The following is a 24881-nucleotide window of genomic DNA, read 5'->3' as shown; positions in this document are numbered from 1 at the left end:
GCCTTTGGTACTAACACAACTGGGCTAGACCATGGACTAGTAGAGGGCTCTATTACCCCGAGATCAAGCATCTTGCTGACCTCACCTTTGATGTGGGTTCTTACGTTTTCTGACATGCGATATCCTCTGCTTTTGACAGGCAGACAGTCACCAGTGAGTATCTCGTGCTGGCCCCAAGGGGTCAAGCCTGGTGAGAGCGAGAACAGAGAGGCAAACTGATTCAACATAGATTTGCACTCTTCTTGTTGCTCGGGTGTCAGATTGGAGGAGAGATTTACTCCTTCAATATTTTCATCTAAAGGTAAGCCTCTGAGGAGATCCGGAAGAGCTTCACTCTCTTCTTCTTCCTCGGCCGACGCTAGAAGCAACGCTCCTACATCAGGTCGTGAGACATACGCTTTAAGTCGGTTGGTGTGAAAGACTGTCGGAGCCTCCTTGGGGTTGCCCAAGTCCACCAGATAGTTAACCTCGCCGAGCTTACCCACTACTCGGTAGGGTCCCATCCAATTATCTTGCAAGGCCCTCTGCCTTGTGGGGATCATAACAAGAACCAGCTGGTTTTGAGCGAACTCAACCATGTTAGCCTTTTGATTGTGCCAGTGCTTGACCAATGCTTGTCCAGCTTTCAAGTTATCGCTTGCTTCTGTCATCAGGTGCGACATTCTCCTCCGGAGACCTATCACGTAGTCAGTCACTCTGACTGGCTTGGGGGAAGGAGCACTCTCCAACCCCTCCTTAATCAGGGCCAATGGACCTCTGACGGGATGACCATAGAGCAGTTCGAAGGGAGAGTAGCCTACTCCCTCCTGAGGGACTTCTCTATAAGCAAAAAGAAGGCATGGCAATAGAAGGTCCCACTTACGCTTAAGGGGTTCTTCTAGAGCACCTATCATGCTCTTCATGGTTCGGTTGAACCGTTCTACCAACCCATTGGTTTGTGGGTGGTAAGCCGTTGAGAACTTGTAAGTTACCCCGCAGGTTTTCCACATGGCTTTCATGTAGTGGGACATAAAATTTGACCCCCTGTCAGAGATAACTTCCTTAGGAAATCCGACCCTAGTAAAAATACCAAGGAGGGCCTTAGCCACAGCCGGAGCTGTAACAGTCCTCATAGGAATTGCCTCAGGATACCTAGTAGCATGGTCTACTACAACAAGTATAAACCTGTTGCCTGAGGAGGTTGGAGGATCAAGGGGACCAACGATATCAATCCCTACTCTCTCAAATGGGACTCCCACAACGGGAAGAGGCACTAACGGTGCCACATTCTTGGACCCAACCTTACCAGAGATTTGGCAGGTATGGCAGCTTCTGCAGTGTTTTTCTACTTCGGCCCCCATCTTTGGCCAATAGAAGTAGAGCGAGAGCCTTTCCTTACTCTTCTTGAAACTCAAGTGACCAGCCAAAGGAATCTTGTGGGCTAACTGCAAGAACTGTGGTCTGTTCTCTTGGGGTACTACAAGGCGTTTGTAGTCTCCAGGTGCAGACTCGGTCGGTTCACTATAGAAGAGGCCATCTTCCCAGTGCAACCTATGTTTCCCAGGCTCTTGCCCTTCAGCCTGAGTTTCTGCCTGACGGCGAAGACCTTCCAGAGTTGGACATTCTCTCTGTCCCTTACTGAAGTCTGCCCTGCTGGGTCCACCTTCTGCCAGTAACGACTGCAGCTCAGGATGGTCAACAGGATCCAGATCTCCAATGAGTTCCTGGCCTTCCATTAGCTCTTCTTCAGAGTCTAATTCTACCATACAGGGTTGTACTTCCCCCTCAGCCTCAGCTGGAGGTGGAGTTACGGGTGTGACGTTGGACAACCGCGGGGAAGTCCGTGTCGGCTGCATCGGAATGCGGGCTGTTGGTTTCGGTTTAGAAGTTTTAGGTTTCCCTTTTACTTCTGTGTTCCTAGAGACAGCGGCCGCCATTTCCAATGGAGCAGGAGTGATTTCTTTCTTCATCATCTCCCCGAGAGTACCGCGCAGGGTCCTCTCTCTTGCAGGTCTGGTTAGCTCCTGTAACCGTTTACTAGGAGGTCTGGGAGTATGTGATACAACTCTGAGAGTTTTTAAATCGTTACCCAACAGTACGCGTCCTGGTACCTCACTCTGTATGCTGACAGGTATCTTTACAGTCATGTCGTTACACTGGATGAGAACTGGTAATTGGGGAAGCATCTGCACAGGCCCTCCAGCTACTTGGTGAGGCGTTTGGGTGCCTTAGCAACATCCTCAGCCTGAAAAAACGATTTATCCACCACAGTTATGCTGGCCCCAGTGTCCCTAATGGCAGGCGTCTCCTGACCATTCACCTGGACACTGTCCTTATAATACTCTTTAGTATTATCGGGGATAGAATTATAGACATCTAAATTCTGTTGTTCCCACAACCCCAGAGATACTAAAGAAACGCTGGCTGAGACTCCAATGGGTTCGTCAGCTAGCAGTAGAAAGTTTCCACTTGCCATTTGGACTTCCTCCTCTGGAGCGAAGGCTAAGGAGACAAGCTGGACCCCTGAAGGTTTACCCTTACATCTGGGATCTCCTTTCACGTGATCAGTCGAGCCACAAACAAAGCATTTCCCGAATGCTTTCTGGAATGGTGGCTTGTTCTGACCTCCTTCCAGTTTGGCACCAGAAGACAGACTATTCTGCTGTGGTTTTCCCGGTGGCTTACCCTTCTGGTTTTGTTTGGGGCCCTCTTTGGAATGTGAGTTATTCGAATTCTCCTTTGAGTCTTTTTTAGGCTGTTTTCACTCGTCCTTTTTCTGAGTTGCCCCAGAATCCTTGTGAGTAGCCCTGTTGGCAACCCACAAGTCAGCAGCCTTAGCTAGAGCCCTGGAATCTAATTCCTTCGAATCAGCCAAGTGCTGTCTGAGCTCAGGAGAACAGGCATCATAAATTGACTCCAACATAAAAAGATTTCGCATACCCTCGTAAGTGTTAACTTTGTAACCCTTAATCCATCCCTCTAAATTTTTCAACCCTTCACTCACCCAGGTAGCCCAAGGGGTACCATCATGCTTTTTGAGGGTTCTAAACCTCTTAAGATACTGGGAAGGGGTCTTCCCGAATCTAGCTATCAAAGCTAGTTTCACACTTTCGTAATCCGTCTTATCCACCTCCCCCAATTCCATTACCACATCAGTCGCAACAGGAGGAAGCCTAGAGAACAACCAGGGAAGCAACGCGTTCCCGGTGATGTCCTGGAGCCCATGATTGTATTCAAACAGTTTCAACCAATCCAACACATCCAATCTCGGTTCGTACATACCCACTAATTCCTTCGGCATCCGGGGTCTTTTGGGACTGGAGCTCCTAGAGGAACCAGAGGAGAGAGAAGCATTTTCCATAGACAACTTTTTCATTTGTAACTCATGATTAAGCTCTATTTCTCTGAGTCTTAACTCAGCTTGTTTCTGCTCAGCCTGGGCATTCATTCGTCTGAACTCGAGCTCTTGGTTTCGTTCAGATTGAGCCAAGAACCGTTTATATTCTAATTCGAGCTTCATTTTTTCAAGTTCAAAATAAGCAGGATTACTTGTGGGACCTGGTATGGGCCCCGTAGGCACAGTTGGTAAGGCAGGTAGAGGAACGGGGGAGACAGTTTCGTTAGCCTCGCCGTCCTCGTCAGCCTCTTCATCGCTATCATCAGAATTACGATTCAGATCAACACCATTACTGTTATCTACAGTTGCTGGAGAGTTTGGTTCCTCTGAACCAGTACCCAGACTTTGGTTCGCCAGCAATCTCTCTATCAGTTCTAACTTCTTGCCTTTTACAGGAAGATTCTCTTGTCTACAGAGAGCTCGCAGACTCTCAGTATTTGTATCCGACAAAGACTCTTGGCTGTACATTTCCATCGTAGACATGTTTTTTGAAAGTTGCTTTTGTAAAGTTTTGTGGTTAGTCGTCCTACAGCGTCGAAAAACACTCTAAACTGTATACTCGATACTAATCCCACCGCTGTACACCAGTGTTAGGCGGAAACCTGTGCAGCTCCCTCTGGGACCACTGCAAAAGATTTAGGACTACAGCTGTTGTGATGAACCCACTTGGTAGCAGTCTGTACCACACAGATTCAATTGGTAGCTGTGGCTGAGCAGTCAGACTTCTCTCAAGAAAAGTTGGTCAGTATACGGAGTATACAAGATAGGGTAATTCTTCGCAGCAAAACGAGTAAACACGCAACCAGGCTTTAGTATAAAGATAGTAAGTTATTTATTAATAACAGAACGTCTACGAAAAATACTAAAGCGAAACACGGCAAACAAATCAAAATACAATTACTCTGCAGAATGGAATAAAGCTCAATCCCCCGAAACACAATATCGACAACTCTAGGTTCTACGGCACCACTTATTTTCAGACAGAGGTATATACCTCAACCCAGATGACACTCGAATATTTAGTGAGGAAGGGAGAGAAGAGATAGGCAGGTAATGAAGTCAACACGGTTCGTACTGAAGCGGGTAAAAATGCAAGGCAGGAAGGCATTAATCACACTAGATCATACAGTTCGGCGGCCAGGCCCACTCGGTGAGAGGCAAGGCACGATGTCCTGGAAAGTCTCTACGGATGATGCGTTCAAGTCTTAGTTAGCGAATTCGGTTAGCGACAGGTTGAACCAGTTCAGAACAAAGAGTGAATAAAGCTTGGAGGCAACCCAACGGAACGGAGAGGAATCAGATACCTCACACGAACCGATCGAAAAGGGGAGCCAGGTGGTTACGGTACCTTGTTGTGGAAGACAGCTCCGGCGGGGGCAGTTGTTCCTGGTGGTGGATGCACGACGGGTCTTGGCCAAGAGAAGAGATGCTCTCGTCGTCGAAGAGAAGATGTCCGGTGCACCACCAGGGAAGAAACCAGCCGCGGAGTGCTTCGTCACAAGGCACCACCTTTCGATCACGATGCAGGAGTAGTGGCTATCCGGTTGCCGGGTGCTCTGCACGGGCAATTCGACCACTGCGTCCTGGGCGATCAAAAAGCACAAAGAAGAAGAAGACTGGTTGTTCCCACCAGCCAGGGAAAGAGCCTCTCCGGCAGGGAGATCTCTTCTGTCGTCGGGAGATTGTGAGACGGTTCCGCAGGGCTCCACCGGAGGCGTCGTCGTGCATGTCGGCTCAGCGTTACCCTCGTCGGATTCTTTAGGTCCAGTGGCGACTTTCTGAAGATCCAGTCCCAAAAGCCCTGCTTTTATGCAGACGTCCCCCATTCATTCAGCCTAGCTTGTCAATCAACACATGCTAAGTGGTGAGCGGGAAGGCTCACCACCTGGGCCAATCACTCCAGAGTGCGACCTGAGTTGGCAAGGCAACTCGGTCCAGGGTGTCTAAACCCCCTCCCACACCCCTGAGGTAACCCAGACAGAATGGCGCCACTTTGGAGGGTCTCTGTCCAGAGGCCCGCCAAAAGTGGAACAAAGGGCTCAACCTTTGGTTTAGGAGTCACAGAGAAAAACACAGACGCCATTTTACAACCCGAGTTCTGGCAGAAAATACCACTCGATAGACTTATTTAAGATAAGTAGATCGGTGGTACGTTGGAGATTAACGAAAAACAGTATCAATCTTCAACAATGGGACGGATCCCATAGGGTTATGCTCGGGGTCGAACATAACAAGTAGTTTCCACTGCCACCAGCCAAAACTCGACGAGGAGGGACGGGACAGTGCCCCCTCGAGTAACAGATCCAGGAGTAATCGAATTACCCCTACTAGCACGTCCACAATAAGATGGTTGGTACTAGTTCTGTTAGCAAATTTAGGTCTAGTAAAGCCAATGGTGACTTTACATGCCCGGGGAGACGGTAGTCAGTCCCCGGGTATGGAGTCTATGGTGGGGGGACCTGCTAGGGCGCCCCCGTGTCACGACACGTAGGGTGAGGAGTGACACACATAGAAAAACTTATGAGACCCTATGGAGTAAAAGACCCCATAGCCCATCGAACACATTGACATTTCAAAGGAATTACATACATACATGCCCAAGAGTGAGAGGAAAAGGGTCACACTCTTGGCAGGATGGAAAAAACAAACTCCAGAAATCCAGCAAAGCTGCTGGGGGACTCACTAGGTTAGGAAATTCAGCCTAAACAGAGAATTCTCCCTAACAATCACGCACAGAGCAATACACAAACAAGGCGCATAATTCCTAAGCGACAAACTACGCCTACATCAACCGACAAGAACAGTAAGATCAAGCACCGACATACGCCTCAAACCAAAACCCTACAACAGAAAAAAACTCGGAGGATCCTCTTCCCCCACCAAACACCCAAAACCTGGAATGACCTACCTAAGAATATACAGAACACAACAAACCACCTAGTATTCAGGAAACTCCTCAAATCATGGCTCTTCACAGGGTAACCCCAATGGAGATGCACCAGAATGTGCAGACATTAAAGCAACGTTGAAAATAACTCCAATCCCGGCCACTCCCAACATGGACAAACACTCAAACCAAAGAACTAACCACTCGACAGAGCATAAGATAGCTTGGAAAATAGCCACAAAAGGAAGGCTCCAGAGACTAAACACATACTTAGACCCGACGAAAGCCCTCAAGTGACTCACCCACTCGCACGTACCGGACGCACCATATCCAGACCGGCAGACGCATTTAGATAGAATTGAGAATATTAGCATGGCCACACGTGGATGGAATTGTGGACATTGGTCATCGTCACATCTAATGCTAGCATGCCCGTCCTTAGACAGAACTGTGAATATTAGCATGTCTACATCTAGACAGAATTGAGAATATCAGCCTGCATCGCATCTAGATAGGACCATGAATGTTGGCATGCCCGCACCTATGCGAAACCTGAAGACTAGCACAGGCCACACATAGAATTGTAGACATTGGCCTGCGTCGCATCTAGATTGGATTAATTGAAGGATAGCAAGCCCGCGCCTTGATGAAACTTGAATGATGGCATGTGCCACACTTGGAATTGTGAACACCAGCCTGCGTAGCATCCAGATAGGGTTGCGAATGATAGCATGCCCACACCTGGACAGATCTCTAGACGCTAGCTTGCGCCGCATCGGGATGTGACTGTGAATGTTGGCTTGCCCACACCCAGATAGAGTTCTGAACATTGGCCCGCGCTGCATCCAGATAGAGTTGTGGGGGTCAACTGGCGCCACACTGGGACAGAACTGCAAATGCTAGCATGCCAAAGGTCAGGTAACCGACTAACCAATATAAGCTCAAACTCTGCATACTTACCTCACTCAAAAAACTCACACAACCATCTCTCGCACAACAAGCCGCACGCACTTCACAACACTGCAACAACACATAAGCCGGACCAGCAGCACACGCGGCATGTCACCGATCCAATACCCGCACCAAAGCTCAGCATCTGGTGTATACCGAGTTGAAGCTGCCAACAGAACACCACTCCTCTCACTATCCTACTCCCTCTTCACCTACTAACCCACCCCACCCCACCTTATCATTTACAGATCCGCCAGAGTGCCTGGAGACCAATTCCGTTGGTGACGGTGCGTGGTACAAATACCTTTTACATTTAACATTTAACATTTAAACTTGATGATGTTGTTTAATATTAAGGAACCACAATGTTGAAAATCAACAGATGGAAAAATAATTATCAAATTGAGAGAAATGGTTTACATACAACACATTGTGGCAATGTCTTTAACTAATAATACAATGGGCCTGTTATAAGTTTGCCGGTCCGGTAACAACAGTACCGCTAAGCTTGCCGGTACCATTGTTACCGGACCGACACACTACTAGTTCTGCTCGCGGTGCCTTCCCGCCCGCAAGGTCTGACCTGGCGGGCATACCAGCACCTGCGAGCAGAGCATGCCGAATGCACCGGCAACATTCTGAATGGTGCCGGTGCATCCGACCTCCCCATTCCCATTGAGCCCTATGGGGCTCAAATGGGAATGCGGAGCATTTTTTTCTGGTGCCCGCGAATGGACAATTACCGTGTCCAGCGGGGCCGTAATGACCCAATAATTGCCCGTACGCGGGTGCTGGAATAATTCGCAAGTTTGGCGGCAGCTTGTCTGTTGTACCTGCAAGGCTACTGCCAAACTTGTAATGAGGCCTAATGTATTAATGTATTGACTTTTGTTTGAAATAATCACATTATACTACACAAAGGCAGAAAGTCCATATAAGCAGAATCCGTCCCAAATTAATATCTTTATTAAATCATAGGGGTTTAAAAATAATCTTATTAAGAGATTAACTTCAATTGCATAACAGCATACGTTAAAGCATATAATAGCAGAGTTGAAAGTAATGTTCTTATACAATATACTTTAATGGGCAATGTAGAATGGTTTTAAAATGTCATTGTCATTTTAAACGATCAGCATCTGACTGGTACCACCATATGCATTCATGCAATGACATCATGCACAATGATGTCACATGTTACGTTGTTTGTATTCATGTGAGTTTCACCACCGTTAAACATGTGCAACGTTGTAATCTGTAATCACAGAATTATTCTATCAGAATCATAATATGTTCTTATAACAAGACTTATAAACACAAATTAATTGTGGATTTCACATTAATCTTATTTTCTTGATGCATAGTGGATAAAACATATTGTGTACATCATTAATAAAGAACCATCAAAACTGAATCTTTGAAGTTACCTCACATACTTGAGTTATGTGGTGAGTACGTATTACTTGTATATAGTACCTAGCAAGACAGACAAACAGAAGCCAGACAGACACGATGAATGTGATGGACAGAGCTAAACATAACTGTGGCACAGCTATCTACTCCGTTACAGACAAATACAAATAGAGGGTGTAGATAGAGAGACAGCACATACATGACATGGCAAATCAACTTTTAGTCGAAATATAGTGCAAAGCCAAGAAAACAAGGTGACAAAAATAAGCAGAAGCAAGGTTGTATTTACTGATTAACCAGAGGGGAATAGTTTCATAGCTGTGCACTGCGCTGGCGATTCCCAGTGGCCCACCTCCCAACCACACTGCCAAGTTTGGCAATTTCGCAGACAACAGGTGTGTCATGTTTATAAAAGTGTCCTCTGGTATGGTGAGGACATTATGTAGTTGGCCTTGCGGTAGTGGTAGAGGGCAGCCTCCTGAGTAGTTAGGCCAGAGACAACCCCACCATTCTATGGTAGCCAAGGTTGGCCCCTTCTCAAGGGTCACCTCGGCACAAGCCTCAGCTTGCAGCAATAAGAAGACGAAACACCAGACTGAGGGTAAACCAAGATTCTTGTATTTGCGTACAGAGAGATTATCAGTGGAGAAGCAGGAAAATACAGAAGGACAAGTGGCTTGCAGGCGGCATGCAGAGCTCTCTGAAGGGGCCTCCCTTAGAGTGCAAGTTATATAGCATATAATATTGAATCGCTAATATATTGTAGCATTTTCACAATGGGGTTGTTAATTGGCATGACTTTTGCAGGCATTTGGCAATAACTGTCAGCATCTTACTTGTGCCCTTGTGAAGAAGCCATGCAGGCACATTGTGTTGTAATATGAATAAGCAGTATTTGCAGAAATACTACTGTTATCTACCATAAATGGTGCTGAAGCTATACTTGGAGAGAGTGAGCAGAATAGAAGGTCTGACGTGTGTGACCCTTTACCTTGTTACCGGGTCTTGGTCTAATCTGCACCAGTTTGGGCATGTCCGCATAGCAGAGTGAAAAAGGAGTTAGAGGGGGACAGAGGGTAAGGCAAAATGACGGGTCTAAGGCCTAAATGTATTGGAGAGAGCCCAATGTAGCATAAATTAGCATAGCAATACATTGTATAGAATAACATACCATAGCATAACATAGCATAGCGTAACAATCCTGTCACATCCCATATGACGGAACAATCAGGAGAAAATAAATCCAGAAGGTCATGAAATATGGAGACACGTGTCCCTATACATTGGAATTTCCTAATTAAGAATAAACACATGTAATGAGTAGTTTACAATACTTCTTAATGTGGTATGATCAGAATCAATAAAGTGGTTAAGTGATAAACAGCAAAGGAACTTTTATTTTCCTGTGTGTATCTTTGGTCTTTGTTTTTGCTCTTTCTCATTACATGTGTCTCCCATAATTGTGTTTGCATCTGAATACAGCAAGACACACATATGTATGGAGTTAACAGCTTTTAACAAATCAGGCCATGGAAAAGACTTGAAAGGGTGTAACAGGTGTCAGAACACAACTTACTTTTACCATTTTGAATAGGGACTCATCTATTTTTGAAAATATGGATCTCACATAGCGTATCAAGCCACCAGGATCTTTCCAATCAGCTTTTGCACATTTCAATACTCACTCACAACCATTGTACTTCTAGGGCAAACAGCATGCATGTATTTGATATTCCACAATATATAAGAAGCTATTGACATATATGATTAAGAGTTATTCACAGTGATTCAACTGAAATACAATCCTACATTTAGTTTATTGCACTATTACTATCATATTTATGAAAGGTGATTGAGGACAATGAAAAACTATGCCAGTACTAGATTTGGAATATTTTTCAGGTTAGAAACATAGTTCACATTATTGCCTACCACACATTGATTTGTACTTAGTGTTTAATACTATAGCTAGGATTTTTTTAAAAGATGATTGAGATCAATAAACAATTATATTCATATCCGATTTTGACTATGGCTCAGATATGAAAAAAGTATACATCAATCTTACCTCACTTTTCTAATATCACAGCCAGGGATAGTTTAACTGCCTGATTCATGGAATTATTTGTGCGAAAAACGCAGATTTGCGCACCTTTCTGCCCGAAAATCTCTGTTTGAAGTATGGGGATTTTCGGGCAGAAAGGCTAGCAAATCTGCGTTTTCTACGCACATAATTCCATGAATCAGGCAGTAAATATGAATAGGTAACATGAATCAAAAATACTGCATTAATTAATTGATGTACTGAACATATATTTCAAATGACAGATCACATACTGAGAGTCAAATGCAAGTCAATCAATATCGTACAGGTCAATTGATCTGTGGTTTATATCTTCAAACAATATTTAGATTAATCAATTCAACCATATGCATAAGTTGATGCATTTTCTGAATATTCATTATACATACATAATCATAATACTGTTGGGTTCGATTGATTAATTATGTATTTATAAAATAAGTAATTCAATAGAGAGCCACACCTGACACTTGGATTTATTCACATTTAATTAAAATGCAATGGAGCAGAGCGAATGAGAAGGTTAAACCTAAGATCTTTCTAATGTGCTAAAAAGGGGCTACTCATGAAATGATCAAATTGCTTGAAGTCCTGGTTTGCACATCCAATTAATATAATGACATACGTATAGTCATATAATGTCAAAAAAGAGTGAGAGAATATCAGATCACGAGAGAGTGAGACAAAGACAGAGAGAACAAAAGAAAGAGAACAAGAGAGGGGTGAGAGCTACATTGCGAGAGGGAGCAAGGTGGAGGTGACATAGAGCATGCAAGAGACAGAGACCAAAAGAGAGAGGAAGAAAGAGAAAGAGAGAGCATGACGGACATCGATCACAGGACAGGACAATGAGAGAGTGGGGCGAGAGATGGAGAGACAGTGTGAGATAAGGAAACATGAGATAAGTGAGAGAGAGAGGAAGAGATTGATGAACATAAAGAAGCTTGGGATGGGAAAGTCATAGAAATTGATGGGCGGGCATTTGTCTTTAAGAAGTCAGAGAAAGATTAGAAGACTAATGGGAAGATGCTATCTGTGGTGGAAAAAGGAGAAGTGAGTGAAATCAGAAGAAAATTAGGGTACAATTAGAAAAATACAAAGGGGTAGCCAGGGGAAAGAGTTGAAAGATGGGGAGATTGAGGTTATGCTATTGTCCAAACAGGGTGCGAGTGAAAAGATGAAGAGTGAGTTAAGTAATGACACCTTGAAGAGGAAGACAAATATAAAGTAGAGCACAAGGTGGAATTGAAAGCAAGAGTGAGGGGAGCAAATCATATTAAATAGAGACATGCTAATTGCAAAAGTAGGAAGAATGAAGAGCTACCATGTGAGATAATAATAAAGGCCATCTGGAAAGGAAAACAAGAGGTAGAAAAGAGCGTGAAGAAGAGTGAGGCTTAAAGCTTCAAAGGGTGAGAAATCATCTAAAAGAGAGAGCATAATTATAAGAAGTATAGTAGAGAGAGAGAGCGAGAGAGAGAGATAGAAACATATAAAGAAAGGGAGAGGTTAAATAGGGGTTTGTAAAGAGAACTAAGGAGGTATGTTTGGTATTGTGCCCTTACCTAGAGCTGAGGAGGTATAACTAGACAGAATGTGCCAGGTAGAAACACTAAATTGTAGGTCTACATGTCTAGTCTATTCTGAAGGGCCTGGAGTCCTTTTGCTGGAGCTCCAATCGCATTAAAATCATTGTAAGGAAAGAGTTCCCAGTTTACTTGTTTAGTACAATAACATTGTCTGGAGTATAGCACCCAGCATGATCCTTTGACTCTGTTTTAACTCTCCTTGTTCATGAACATATCACCATCTAAGTTGTGGATCTTTGATGTCAGAAACATATTGGGATCTTTGATGTCAGAAACGCCTAACAGAAACAAAAAGGTCTGAAAAGCCCCTTTCCATAGGGGATATTTAACATCAGGAATGTTGCTCCTAAGTCTAGTACTTTTAATAATACAGGAAGAGGTTTCTCCCATGCCAGAGTTGATGTCATGTTGACATTTGTATCACAAGCAGCCAGGACCCCCCCTCCTGGCCTTAAGCAAACTCTTACTTTTCTTTTCTGGGTTGGTGGTCCTGCCTGAACCTGTGACGAAGTTTTCCAAACACTTGTAGTAAATGTTCATGTTCCTCTTTACTGGCTGACCCTATTATCCTTAACTTTGCATAGCCATGAACAGGCTGATTCACTTTTCTGTTTCTAAGGTAGAGATCCCACCAAGTAGCTCATTAGTAATTTTCATATGATTGGTAATGACATTTGTAATTGATCTCTGATTTAGCACTGAAAAACATATCAATGTCTTTGTGACAGACCGATACTTTTTTCTTTAATCACATACATCAGTGCTATGTGCTTTAATTACATATGTTGTATATCACTACACACTCTAGCACTGTCATAATATATATCATAATTTGTTAATAGAAATGATGTGATATAAAACAAACACTGTTTGCATCATTGTACAGTGAACTGCCAATTAATTAATGTGTACACAATCCTAGCCATTAACCACATAACCACATTGTGGATATAGTTGAAATGTTTAAAACGAGGGCCCTATCATTTGATGTTTATACTTCACCATTGTCCAATTTATTCTGTGTTGGTGCCCCCTCTTATTCGACTATCTTATATCTGGCAAGCCAAGGTGTTTCCATAAACTATATATTTTACAGTACAGTTTTGTTTGTTCAGACTTCTCTATTTAATCAGTCTGCACATTTTCTGTTTAAAAGTAAGCATGGCAGATTATGAATGTATGTCATTTTCAGCAGAGGAGTTCCAGAGATGTATAACAGCCCCCTCTATGGTAGGGAAGGCCTCATCACAGAATGTAGCTTCTTCTAAACTGGAAGTATATAATCTTGATAACATACAATAGAACATTCCCCAACATTTAGTTCCATAGTGATATGATTACATAATTGCTGGAAGCTACAATCATACTAAAACGATTTTAGGTAAAACACATTTCACATGAATTCTTTGATGAGCCAATATTGTAGAGCCAATTCAATCATGAAGGTAACCATTATTTCAGGAAACTGGCTTTTCTTAATTATAGAACCTGCCTATAAGCATTCATATTAATACAGTTGTGAACTGAATATCCAAACAAATATTTCTAGCTAACACTGATATCACAGATGCTGAAAAATATTTTGTATAACACTGGCAAAGAAACTTAAAAAACTAAACACAATACACCTGCACAGAAACTTGAAAAACTGAAAAGGAACATTTGACAATATAATAGACACATAGTTTACCGATATCTCTGAGCAAACCATGCATATCCAATTTTATCAGCAAGGTAATTACATTTTACAATACTTCTGACAGCAGTGTATCTGGTCCCAGTGAGAACCCTTATCCGGATCCATCGCAATGTGGACAGAAAGGCGCAGAGATGATGATATCGCCAGATACCACATCACAAATGCAGATAAATCAGTGAGGGTGAGAGAAGGGCACAGTCTCAAAATGACTAATGCTCTGCAGGAATAAAGGAATCATTAGTGGGTTTTAACTCCTACTCAGTCCATTACTACTCCTAATCCAGATGTGATCTCAATTAAAAAGGTGAAGTGGACTCAAGATGAATGGAAAAGCTCCTTACTCTCCTAAAGGTAACCTGGGTAAAGGTTTGGTGTCTTAGCCAGTAAGGAGGCATCCAAACAAAAATAGTGCTGTGGTACCGAAATAAAATAAATGACCACTCAAAGCTTCTATATAAAATAGGAGCCTTTAGCTCAAATATAAATGCAAACACATTAATCAAAACAGCAAGGTTCAAAGACACACTCTGATTCTAAAGCCATGGGTCTTCTGGCATTTGCATTTTGCTGAAAAGTAAAAATTGAAGGATATGTCTAAAAATGTAAAGAGTGGTACCATACATGTTGTAGGGCCCCTAAAACCAGCCAGGGGTAGTGAACCACTACAAGTACCTTTCACTCTTGTTCTAAAGACCTGGCAGCATTTAGTCAGCTTTCTATAAGGTCAAATTAGTGTCAAGACAGTTGTGCCGGAAGCTATCAAAAGTGTCAAGTCGGTTTTGAGTTAGTTTGAGTTGGATGATTCCAAATGGGTGGAGTCAGGGTTGAGACCATTCATGCCCAATTCTTCCCAATATATCAAGTCAGCATTGAGACAGTTTGAGTCAGATGCTTCCCATTGTGAGGCCAAAGAAAGCTTTGAACATCTTTCATCAACTTGTAATTAACTTACAAGCAGTCAAGTCAGCTTGAATGCAGTTTGAAGCAGGAAACAGAACTCAATTCTGAATTTGTAATACTGTGTTGCTCTGGGATCCTGTCCAGGGTCTCAGAGTATAAGGCAAGTTCTTATTCCACCCTTCCCAGGCAGGAAGGTTGTCAGACATTTCGTTCAAGGTGGCCAGTAATGGGTAGCTGTGACTAGGCAGCAGGCAGACCTTGTTAAACAGTAGGCCTTTCCAAATGTTCCCCTGATGTGGCTGAGGAAAATGTCTTGCTCCTTCCTTGGAAAGCTTCACCTTCAAATTAAAGGCCAAGGAGTGTGCCCCAAAAAGGTTCCAGAAAAATATTTCATCTTCAGAAGTCCAAATATAGTACACCACAATGGTTGTCTCACCCCTTTACATACTTATTTTGACACATTGGGCTGATCCACTTTAAGCCTTGGGTGACATAGCCTGTTCTCAGCTTTTGCAACAAGAAGTTATCCTTCTGATGACAGTTCCCAGTGTGTTTTTTCAGCACTAAGTAGGGCAGGGGTACAGGAAGTGTGAGTGCCAAAAGAAACCCTTAGCATTATGTCTTAATTGGGATGATAAAGCTGCATGTGGATTGGGTGCACCTGTGGCTTAAGTTGTCTGTCTGTATTTACCTCCACCTGAAAGAACTTTAGGGGATGCCGAATGGGACAGGGATGGGGTTGCAGTAAAGGGGCAAATACAGTGCTGCCTATCCATTCTGGGAATGATGGGTAGGGGCATGGGAATCCTTAGAAGGAGGAACACCATTGACAGCTGCACCATGTACCTTATGTACTTTATGCACAGCTGCAGCTTGAGGAGTGTTAGGGATGTTGTCAGAGGGTTATTACATAATCTTGTGATATTTTCTTATGGTGTATAGTGGTGTTGCGTTATTCTGATGATACCCTCTATGATGTGACAAGGCTTTCCTCTGGTACCTGTACCTATTTGGGTTCAACTCCAAATACAGACTTCTGGGCCTTACACGGTTGAAATGTTGACAGAGCCAACTGTCTCTCCAGCAACTTATTTATGAGACTGGACTACTGTCTTTGACAGATCTGCTCTGCTGTCAGCATGCACAGCCAAGAACCTACGTTCACACAAGCTGTCTATCTATAGACCAACAGTAAAACAAATGACCCACTCCGAGCCCCATGAATAATGTATCAAGACACGCTTTAGAATTTGCATTTATAAATGAACATACGATCCTAAAACAGCAACATTGAATAGCGGCACAAATAGTCATGGGAATATAATTCAGCAAAAATAAGCAGCAAAAGACAAATGTCCACATGTTTCACCCACTTCGACCTTGGGTTGTGAATATTTTGCAAGAACCATGCTTAGTATAAAATGCAATTTCCCCAAATGACATTTGAAAGGTGCGGAATTCTTTTACAGAAAAATAAAACTTCACTGCCTGTCTCAGAATACATTTGCACACAAGCGCCTCAATTATCACAAATATAATCACATCAAATATGAACACGGTTTCTGCACTGTTATCACAGGCAACTCTGCCAGCGTGCAGCTGTATCACAACTCCCACATTCAGGCAATCCTGATAGAAGGCCATGACCTCTCCCGACCCATCTTTTCAGTCTGCTGCCAGGGAGAATCTTGCCTCTCTACACTGCACGATCCCAGCCAGTCACTTGCTCATCTGTCTGAAAAACTCTGCCCCTTCTCATTCTCCTGCATTTATATGCTTGCCCTGTCAACCTCACTATACCTGCCTTTTCTCCTGACGTATACACATCATCTGAGATGGTCTCTCTGTAAACATAGTTTCATAAAAACATGTGCAACATTTCACTTCCTCTGGTACAATGGCACTCTTCACCAGAGCACATATTTCTTCACAATGTGTTAAATGTATCACAGCCAACAAACTGCGCGCACGTTATAACTCTACTGTAAAAAAGCACATTAGTTTGCCATTTAATCTGATGCATTTTGCACTGCTTTGTTAAGGGTACATTATTAATTAATGGGAACGTGTTAGTTGGTGGGAAAGTGTTAGATGGGTTAATATATGCATACAGTACAAACTGGACAGATGTCCTATTCACCATAAAGTGGATCATTTTAAAACATGCTTAATGTGCATTTCCATTTGCTGTCTGTATTTTGAATTCAGTTTACTGCCTCCTCTGAATATAATGACATGTCCCACTTACTGCTTACATATACACTGTCACTACATCTCCATTATCTCTCCCTATACATCTTCATTAAATCCTCCTAAAGGAGGTAGTGGAACAAAGTAAGAGTGGGGGCACCCAGGTGGGAGTTGTCAGGATAGCGAACTTGGGACAGTAGCTAAAGGCAGCGAGGGTAGCATAGTATAATGTGAATCATACAATAGCTACAATGACAAATAGGCAGCACGTAAGTAAAGCCAGTTGGGTTTCCGCACTGTCGGACCCTGTACGGGGCAGACATGCACTTCTCGAGCACTCAGCCCTAGTAGCGTGCTGGAGAAATGTTGCAAACCGACCATTCCCAGGAGATTGTAGTCGCTGGGAGATGGATTCAGTTGATACTTTTGAGGTCAGAGAGCCAGGCTCCTTGGCACATGCTTGGGTAAGCAGATCCTTACTGAATAAACAAAGGTTAATAGAAGGAGCATCACAGATGGGTTAGTGGTTTCAAATCACCCATTGGCAGATGGGCCTGGTGAGAGGGCTGTGGGCCGTGGGGATGAGCGGGCAGGGGAACTGGCAGGTGAGAATTTCAATGCCATGAGGGTGCAACAGAGTTTTGTTTCATTGTTGATGTCAGCATGGCACCTCATTGGTTAGACACTGTGTGAATAGCTCTTCATTGCCAACCCAGGTTGCATTGTGGTTCTCATGAGAACTGGCCACTGGCAGATGAATAAAGTACTGGTGGTCACCACAACTAATTCATGAAATGTTTGTCATTGTGGGGCAGTGCAGGAAGGTCCATGATGTAATTGATGGTGGTTGGGGGCAGAGGAGTTCAAAGAAGGCTTGCTTCAATCATGTTTGAATAATGTATGCTCAGCTATAGGGGAATGATGTACGGGGATGAGGTAGTCACGCCAATAAGCTTCGCTGGATGATCAAACAGTATTGCCCACTTTGTTTTATGATAATAATGTTTAACTCTATAAACAGTTTGGCCATTATAGGCAGCGCTGACAGCTCCCTTCTTTTAGTTCTGTTCCACTGTGCTGATAGAATTGTGCTCTCCCAGATGTGTCTGGACTTGTAATAAAAAGCATTACTTATTTATTGGTGTACATGCATTTTTGGACTACTTTGGTATTTTTGATGTTACCTACCAGGAGGAACCCCTGATAGAGGGTCACCGTCAATTTCACCCAAATTTCTGGAAGTACGTTCGCTCAAGAAAGAGGCTGCTTCATCTGAGAAATTGAACTTAGTGGTGAGGTACTGGCATAGGATGTTGTGATCAACCAGGTCAAATGCAGCATAGAGTTCAAAGAGGAGCAGGATGACAAGGATGCCTGAGTCATGGATGCCATCTAGTTGAATCTTAAGATCAAGGAGGGCTGTATCAGTGCTATGTTTGGGTCTAAACCCTGATTGCTGGATGTCGAGCAGGTTGTGCTATTCTAGGTAGCGTTGAGTTTGGGTGTATGCTACCCGATCTAGTATTTTGAGGAGTAAAGTGACAGTGGAGATAGGGAGGTAGTTCAAGGGGATGGCTCGGTCAAGGGTAATTTTTAGCAAAGTGGGTTTACCCAGGCTTTACCCAGGCTTCTTTGATGCAAGTTGGGACTCTGTGAGAGTTGAACAAAGCAATAATGAAGTCAATGAATTCAGGCTACTGGCACAGAGTTTGACTATGTGAGCAGGGCAGGTATCCCCTTTGCAGTTGGAAGGTTTCAGATGAAGGATGGTTTCAATGACTTCTGTGATGGAAACAGTGAAAGGAGTCTAATGAGATGGTGGTTTGGGCATCATGGCGTGGGGGATTGAGCTCTGAAGTAGGGGTGTGGTAGAGGTAATTGTTTTGTTCCTTAGCTTGAGGGCTTTTTCTGAGAGGGCAGCTTGGACGGTAGTGCACCAATCTTTGTCTTTAGGGAATAGAGAAATCGATGGGGCACAATTTTCCAATTCTTTGAGGATGGTGAAAAGTTCTTTGGTGTAGGAGCTGGCCTCAGCAATCCTAGAGTTAAAACAGTTGACCTTTGTGGTAATAACAATGGTTTTGTATTTAATAACTGCAGCAAGGATGGTATTTTTGTTGAGTAAGGCAGGGTTTTTCTCCAAAGATGTTCCAGTGAGTGTTTATGTTTGTGTAGCGAGTGGAGTTTATCAGAGAACCAAGTATTAGATCAATGTGCTAGTTTGGGGGTCTTGGATTTATATGGAGTGAGAGGTTGTACTATTTGGCAAATGACAAGGGTCACAGTCCAAAGGGTTATGGACTGTAAGTAGGTGGTGAGGGTGGGCACTAGGAGATTTTCTGGGAGCATCTGAGAGCTGCGAGCAAGAATAGGGAAGGGGTGGTGGAGGAGAAGGAGGTAGCAGTGCGAGAATGGGAGATGGAGGATTCAACCAATGAGTGGTCTGTCCAAGGTAGGGGGTAAATGGTAGTAATGGAACTATTGGAATTGAAGGTCATTATCCAATCTAGAGTGCGGACTTTGATGTGGGTGGAGCAGAGACCACTTGTGTAAGGTTCATCCCTAAGACTGTGGTAGCGAGGGCAGTGGCCTTATTGTGTAGAGGATCATTGAAACCCAGATTGAAATCACCAAATAGGATAGGTTTAGTGGGTGGTTTCATGAACAAGGTGAGGAGAAGTGGTATATCCGCTTTTGGGTGCTTTGTGTGTTGGGTTGCTGCTAGAGAAGTATCAGGCTGATAGGGGTGCAGGGGTTAAATGGGCGTTTAATGAATAAGATTTCGTGGGCCGGCAGGGAGGGTGTAGGGAGCTCCCTAATTAGCAAGATAGTATTGAACATCAGGGCATCTCCGCCGCCTGATTTAGAGATGTGGTCTGCTCTTAGGATTGTACAGTCTGGGGAGATGGCCAGGGAGAGTGTAAGGCCAGTTAAATCATGAAGCCAGGTTTCTGTGATGGCCAGGATATCTAATTGTTTTTCATCTATGAGATCATGTATGTTGGTGGTGTGGGCGAATAGTGAGTGCTTGTTTATGAGGGCATGCTTTAAGTTGGAAGTGCGGGTGGAGTGAGGGTGGTTGCGGTGAAGGAGGTACTGTGCGTGATGCACGTCTGTATAATCTTAGGGTGCCAATGATGGGTATGCAACCATAAATGTGAGTAGTATTCTAGGTGAGTCTTTGGTGGCTGATGCAGGGTGCCGATATTATAGGTGTGGTGTGAGGGTTGGCAGGGGGGGTTGAGTGCAGGCTAGGTTAGAGCTGATAGAGAGTTATGGTAGGAAATACTTAGGTTTATGTAGAGGGATAGTGCACGGAGTAAAGATGGCTAGACCGAGGCAGTCCAGTAATGTCTTAGGGTGATTATCGTTGCAAGGGGAGGCCCGGCGTGCAGACTAGAGGTGCTGGGTAGAGTTTGGTGGTATAGTGGAGGTAAGAAATAGGTAGGGGTGGGATCGGAAGAGTGTGAGCATTTTTGTGTTCATGCAGAATGCCCAGGGGCAAGAAGCTAATTAGGTAGAGTGTTTACCTTGTGTGTTAAGCTGAGCGCAAGGCTGTATGGAAATGAAGGATGGTTGGACAGCAGCTGGGTGGAAAGGCAGTAGGTGTGCCTGATGTGGACATAAGAAAGATGGTTATCTGCAGGGGGGCGCACGACCGTCCATGCCCAGACAGGCACCGACAGACAGGGGCCTTACATGCATGCCTTCGAGGAGGGCCGGTTTTGCTTCCTGCTGAATACTTGCATCCAGTTGTTGCGGATGGTATGGCCAATCGGGCGAGTCGGTGGGCGGGGCTCCAGATGAATCCTTGCAGGACTCCACAGGTGATGGATAGAGTTGGTGATCTGGAAGAATCCATTTGTATGAACTGTTGGCGGTTCACAAGGTAGGTTTTGAACTAGCTGGTCTACTGTGTCAAATGCTGCTGAGAGGTCAAGGAGAACTAGGAGGCAATGATGGCTATCATCAAGGATTATATTGGGGCATTGTCGATCAGCTTGATGGCAGCTGTTATTGTGCTGTATCTGGGTCTGAAGGCAGATTGGTAGGACTGAAGGAGGTTATTGGCTTGATGTTTTGGAGAAGTTGTGTGGCTACTGCTTTCTCAATGATCTTACCTAGAATCGGAATATGGGTAATGGAGCATTAGTTGCTGAGATCATCAGGGTCCAGTGTTGGTTTCTTAAGAAGCGGGAGGATTTGTCTGGTCTTGAACGTCGAGGGGAAGGTGCCTTGAGTTAGGGAGCTGTTGATGATTGTCAGGTAAAGGATTCAGTCAGAAGGATCTTGAGTAAGGAGGCAGGGAATATGTCATTCACATACAATGTGGCCTTGATGAATACTAAGGTGGCAGTGAGGTCTTCCGTAGTGTCTTGAATGTTGGCCAGGTAGTTGTGGTATTCGAGATGGGATGTGTAGTGTGCTGTCAGTTGTGGCATTGGTATCTATGTGTTGACAGATCATGTTGATATGTTAATGAAGAGTTGATGGTGGTGTATATTTCGATGGAGTGTGCTACGGGTGGGTTGGGCAGAGAGTTGATGCAGTGCTAGATGGCTTTCAAGACAGCTCTGCTTTCAATGTTGGACTTGGCTATCGTGTTTTGGTAGCAGTTGGCCTTGGCAGTGTTGGTCAGTCACCTGCCTGTAGCACAGCGTTCCTTGAACAGGGCAAGATTGAATGCGCTGCAGGATTTTCACCAATTCTTTTCTTGTTTTCTTATGAGTCATTTGTTGAGCACTTCAGTGTACCAGGGTGCTTAAGGGTTAGGCTTGAGGGTGCACCGTTTCACCGCAGCATGGTGGTTGATGTTGTCTGTGAGGATGGTCTTGAGTACTTGAAGAAACGATTTGCAGTACTGGTTCATCAGAGGTACATCCGCCATGTGTGGTGGAGTTTGGTGAGGGTTAATCTGAGACCCTCCACTGGGAGGTTCATAAAGAATCCGATTGCTTGCTTGCTTGCTTGCCAATGTATTTGAATGAGAGTTGCGGTGTGACTAATCTCAAAGGGGATTGCCAGATGGTCTGAACAGTTGAGCGGAATAGGGGAGCTGTGACAAAGGGTGGGCAGTGTAGTGATCATGAGGTTGAGGCTATTACCTTTCCTGTGACATGGTTCTTTTGTGTGCTGGGTGAGGTTCAGTGTGTCAAGTAGGAAGTGGAGTTCTTTCTTCATTGATTTGGGTGCTGGGTTGCCTGGATGTTTAAGTCACCAAGGAAGATGTTGTTGGCATGCGTGAGAGACATGGTGTGATCAAGTCTGTGAAGAATCTGATGAAGGAGGTTTTGGGAATGGAGTGTCTGTAGATGAAATAAAAAGTGACTGTGTCTGTTGAGGAGAGCGGGAATTGGCAGGATAAGTTTTCAAAAGAGACAATGTTGGCGACGTCCAGTTGGGTGCATGGCCATGATGCCTTGTGAATGATGGCGAGGCCTGAGCCGATCTTGTTTGGACAGTTGTACATATCACAAAGCTCTATATATAGTTTAGTTAGTTTCAATGAGTGGTTGGGATGCTCTGTTAACCAAACAAGCACAGCAGTTTGTTGTCTTAAACCTCACCAAACAACATAGGATCTTATAGAGACGTTATTAGGCTAAATCATGTTTTTGTCACCTTCCAATTACAATGACATGGCATTTAATGCCTGAGGGAGGGATCCACGTGGCTCTGAAAGCTAACAGAGAACAATTCACTGATCAAATTTAGAAGATGCCATGAATAGGTCCATTACTACAAACACAAAACATTTGCATATCGCTAATCAGTGTTGACAGTTGGTAAACAAAATGAGTCTACAAAATTATAAATAAAATAAAAACAATTATATGACCATTGGTGATCTTGAAATCGATTGTGGATATATTCAACACAACTAACGTAATACATCAGATACTGAAAGCATTGCTATTAATGAAATCATGCATGAAGTGTCTCTGGTTACCAAGCTGAAGACTAATACCCACATTTCTAATCAGTGAAATATTACATTCATTTGGAGAACATGTGTGTTCTCTGAAAGGTAAGCTATTCATTGAACAGGTGAAGAAAGTGACACGCTTATTTTATATCTCCACTTATGCACATATGTTTGTAGTTATGAGCAAACTATGGATGAAGTAACAGGCATTTTTTAAATAAAAGATCTCAATGAAAACAGGTAGGTGCGTAAACAGCTTCCATTTATTTCAATTATTGTGCCACTGACAAAACAGTGACACACGGCTGCGTCCAGTGGCGCAACACAAAATGTGGGGGGCTCACTGTGAGCCATGCTGAGGTGGTCCCCCCTAAACTCGGCAACTCATCATGAGTGACGCCACACTCTGGGCAAACCTAGATTACCACAGTTGCACAATATGCAAGAAAGTGCTGCTGCAGGGGTATGCCGCTCACTGCACCAGGAGAGTGATATAAATATGTGCTTTAATGCATTATACAGCACACTTTCTGAGAAAAATTGCCTAATATGCCAGAGCGTTTGCAACTGTTTTTAGGGGTAACACCAATCAAAGAATCCAATACATTCAAGGCACCAACAGTGCACAGGAACATTAATGCTTTAATTAATATAATGATTTGCTATTAAAAATGCCATGTCCAATGTCCAACTGGCTGCACAATGTAGACCAGTGTAGACACGTAATAACATATTGCAACAAAGCATGCCAGGCCACATTTAGACATACCTAGACTGGGTGCCCCAAATGTGAAAGTGGCCATTCCCCAAAAATACAACCCCAAAACTCAGAATAAATGGACACACCCCAGTAAGGAATGAGACCAGGAGAAAGATTACGAGTAAAACAAGGTATGTTTATATAATAGTAAATGAGGCATGCAGAGGACTCTGCTGCTCTGAGAACGCTCTGCAAACAATACAGAAAAATGTTATTTGTAACCACAATAATCATCATTGATGATGATTTCTAGAAGTGTTACATGGTACCAGTTCATTGGCTCGTTTTGCTAATACAATATGTGCTGTAGGGTGACGGTGCTGCTTGATTGGCTGATGCTGAATTTGTTGCTTCTTGTGGCATGTGGGTCAGCTGGGCTTATCTCGGAGGGGTGAAGTTCAGGCTGGAGTCCACACCATCAGTCGTCTAACTAATCTAAGCTTCACAGTAATTATTGACATACAGTGATTAATATAAGACATAAAACGTTATACAGAATATGCAGGGTTGTCAATACATTGTAGGAAAAAGTGTGCATTCTTGCCATGGGCCTCAGTGGGGGCGGGGGCGTAGGGGTCCAGGTGTCTTATCTGAAAGTGCCCTCCTAAAATCTACTGTCATGGCACCTCATGGTTCAAACGATTGGATTGATAGGTGTTAGTACAGGGAGAATATATGGTCACTCTGTATTAGTTATATTGGGGGCCATCTAGGGTGGCTCATGGGGGCACCGTCTGTTACATGAAAGAAACACAGGGGAGCAAAGGTTATACAGGCAATAATTCCTAAAGGTCTGGGTTTGTAGGAGCTGGGGCAGGTTTGTGGAGATGGATGGTTTTCCCAAGCCAGGCTTCGGCCAGGTCACTCACAGAGCAATGATCTCAGAGGAAGAGAACAAATGCATTGGGCCTCATTACGAGTCCGGTGGTAACCGAGGCGGTAAAACAGCCTGGTTACCGCCGGACTCGTATTACCATTCTGCCTCCGTGATTCCCGGAATTACCGGGGCATTACAACCCCAGTTTCCCAGGAATCACGGAGGCGGAATGGTGTTAATCCCCATTCCCATTGAGTCCTATGGGACTCAATGGGAATGGGGATCATGGA

Source organism: Ambystoma mexicanum, chromosome 8, assembly GCF_040938575.1.
Source record: "Ambystoma mexicanum isolate Mex_15411 chromosome 8, UKY_AmexF1_1, whole genome shotgun sequence".
NCBI classification, from domain to species: Eukaryota; Metazoa; Chordata; class Amphibia; order Caudata; family Ambystomatidae; genus Ambystoma; species Ambystoma mexicanum.
Note: the sequence above shows the minus strand (reverse complement) of the source record.